The sequence below is a fragment of the Cervus elaphus genome, chromosome X (genome assembly GCF_910594005.1).
Source record: "Cervus elaphus chromosome X, mCerEla1.1, whole genome shotgun sequence".
Classification (NCBI taxonomy): Eukaryota; Metazoa; Chordata; class Mammalia; order Artiodactyla; family Cervidae; genus Cervus; species Cervus elaphus.
This window is the reverse complement of record NC_057848.1, coordinates 46,346,738-46,349,804: the sequence shown is the minus strand read 5'-3', so window position 1 is coordinate 46,349,804 and position 3,067 is coordinate 46,346,738. Positions and strand designations below refer to the sequence as shown.

Genomic DNA, 3,067 nt, shown 5'->3' with positions numbered 1-3,067 from the left:
AAGTCTGTATCTCCAATGATTCCCGAATTTGCATTTCCAACCCTGACTTCTCTAAATTCAAAATTTTTAACTGTTAACTTTGAAAGCTCCATCTTGAAATCTAATAGGTATGTCAAACTTCACATATTCAAAATATTTATCAAGAAAGGGGTGGATTTGCTATGAGCCATCCATAATTTCCCACCCAATGAAATATGTTTGGAAGATTCTTGGTCTGGTAAAGAGCTCTAATATGTGACTGAAGAGATAATTTCATAAAAAATCCTTGACTTAAAAAGTACCTTTAAATTTTGTATTGGGGTATAGCTGATTAACAAACAATGTTGTGATAGTTTCAGGCAAACAGCGAGGAGACTCAGCCATGCATATACATGTATCCATTCTCCCCCAAATGCCCCTCCCCTCCAGGCTGCCACAAAACATTGAGCAGAGTTCCCTGTGCTATACAGTAGGACCTTGTTGGTTATCCATTTTATTTTTTATTTTTTTTTTTTTTAAAAATATGGAACGCTTCACGAATTTGCGTGTCATCCTTGCGCAGGGGCCATGCTAATCTTCTCTGTATCGTTCCAATTTTAGTATATGTGCTGCCGAAGCGAGCACTGGTTATCCATTTTAAAGATAGCAGTGTGTACATGCCCATCCCAAACTATCTCTTCCCTCATTCTCCTCACCCCCCTGCAATGGGATGCCCATATTAGAGTATAGCTGATGAACAATGTTGTGATGGCTTCAGTTGGACAGCAAAGGGACTCAGCCATACATATACATCTCCTTTATGGCAGATCTCTTTATGCCAGTCAATGCATAGGTCAGTTATAAGCTCATGATTGAACTTCCCTGGTTTAGGTGTCCATCTCTCAGCAACTGTAGCTAGGAATGTGAAATCATGTATTTCACTGTCAACTTAACAAGGGCTGTGTGGGGGCCAATTTCCCTTTGAAGAATCTGTCAGTAGAACATGTTTTACCTAGAAATATCAAACTTCTTGAGTGTCCTAGCCATCAACACAAATCAAACCTCTAGCACAATAATGCACAGTCTGTCTTTTATATAATAGTTGAAGGCCAAAATGATCAGCCTGCCTTCTGAGTAAAAAACCATGAGGAAAAGTTTCTAATCTAGAGGCTAGTCACTTATTACTTTCCGATCTATACTACTTCAAGAGTTATTGAAATAAATAAGCAGAAAACAATACAAGATTTACAGGGGATCGGGATTGGGAATACATGTAAATCCATGGCTGATTCATATCAATGTATGACAAACCCACTGGAAAAAAAAAAAAAAAACAATACAAGATTTACAGTATTGATCAAAATTAAGCAGATGAACACATGGCAATTCCAAGTGGGGATGGTAGGCATGTTAGTATCTATATAAACTGAGTCTTATTATCTTTGTATGAACCAACTCATGGGATAGGTCAGCAGAAATGAAAACAGATGGTAAGTGATTAACCTTGAGGATGCTTTTATGCTGTTACCACTATGATGAGCTCTTGTCTCTAAGTGAGCTCTTTTCACCAGCATATTCCCACTTCCAACTGTCAATAATTTATAATATGCAAATTCCTGAGTTGCCCCAAACCCTTTGAAAAAGATTCCTGTGAGGTGGGTGGGGGACAGCTCAGGAACCTCTCTTTTTAGCACAGCCCTGGAAGCTATGTTTTGTTTTTTTAATTTATTTTTAATTGAAGGATAATTTATTTACAGTATTGTGTTGGTTTCTGCCCAACATCAACGTGAATCAGCCATAGGTATATTTATGTCCCCTCTCTCTGGAATCCCCCTCCCACTTCCTTCCCTGGCTATGTTTTATTAAATAATTCAGATGCACACCAAAGTTTGAGAACACTGTGTAAAATTGTCTGGTGCTGTTCTCCACTATATCTCCAACACCTAGAATAAATCTTGACACTGAGCAAACATTTATTAAAGATGGTTGAAAGACTGAATGAATGAGTGTACCCCTTGGCATCTGAGGATTTTGTCACCTTACATCTTCTTTAGAAATTATATAGAAGGGGACACAGAGATATGTACTATATGCTTTTTGACTACTGGAAACACTAGCCTATTTTGGATGGTATCCAGGACATATGTATAGAAAACATAATCATTTTTATTTACTTCCTTCACTCAGCTAATCCTCTAAATCTCAGCCCATTTAGCTCTGTAGGCTACCTTGCTCAAGGGATTTGCTCTAATTGTTCACATCATAAAAGTGGCACTTCTCAACTTGTCATTGTCACCAGGGGTGACAGTCAAAATATTAAACAATGCTAATAAAGCACAGGCACCAACTGATCACTATAGATTCTGGCTGTGAAGAACTGGTAGGGCCAAACCAGAACATAATGGCTGAAGACCAAACTTGACCATTAGCCTTGTTGAGGAGACTAGGTGTTTGGCTCTATAGGTGGTCTATATAAGGGTGAGAATTCCTGGGTTGGGTCATAGCTCAGATTATCCTGTGAGGCCAGAATAATGGCCTTTTAAAGATGTGAGTGTGCTAAGTTGCTTCAGTCATGCCAGACTCTTTGCAACCATATGGATTGTAGCACTCCAGGCTTCTCTGTCTATGGGGATTCTCCAGGCAAGAGTACTGGAGTGGGTTGCCATTCCCTTCTCCAGGGAATCTTCCTGACCCAAGGATTGAATCTGGGTCTCCCACATTGGCAGGCGGGTTCTTTACCACTAGTGGCACCTGGGAAGCCCCTTTTAAAGATTATCCACATCCTATTCCCTGAAAACTGTAAGTGTTATCCTAGGTGGCAAAAGGGACTTTACAGATGTGATCAAATTAAGGATCTTGAATTGGGATTATCCTGGATTATGTGAGTGGCCCAATATAAACAAAAGGATTCCAATAAGGCAAAGAGAGAGGCATATTGTCTGAGTCAAAAAAAGATGTGATGATGGAAGAGCAGGAGAGAAGGAAGAGAATTCAAAGTGCTCTGATGCTGGAAGATGGAGGAAGGGCCTATGAACTAAGGACCAAAATTGGTTCTTTTGAAACTGGAAAGGAGTACATCAAGGCTGTATATTGTCACCCTGCTTATTTA

At 39.5% G+C, this 3,067-nt stretch overlaps 1 non-coding gene across 1 annotated transcript; it reads right to left on the bottom strand.

The window, feature by feature from the left end:
• Positions 1-496: 496 nt before the first annotated feature.
• LOC122690931 lies at positions 497-603 on the bottom strand. Its single transcript, XR_006340185.1, has one exon. It is a non-coding gene; the product is annotated as a U6 spliceosomal RNA (small nuclear RNA).
• Positions 604-3,067: the final 2,464 nt, after the last annotated feature.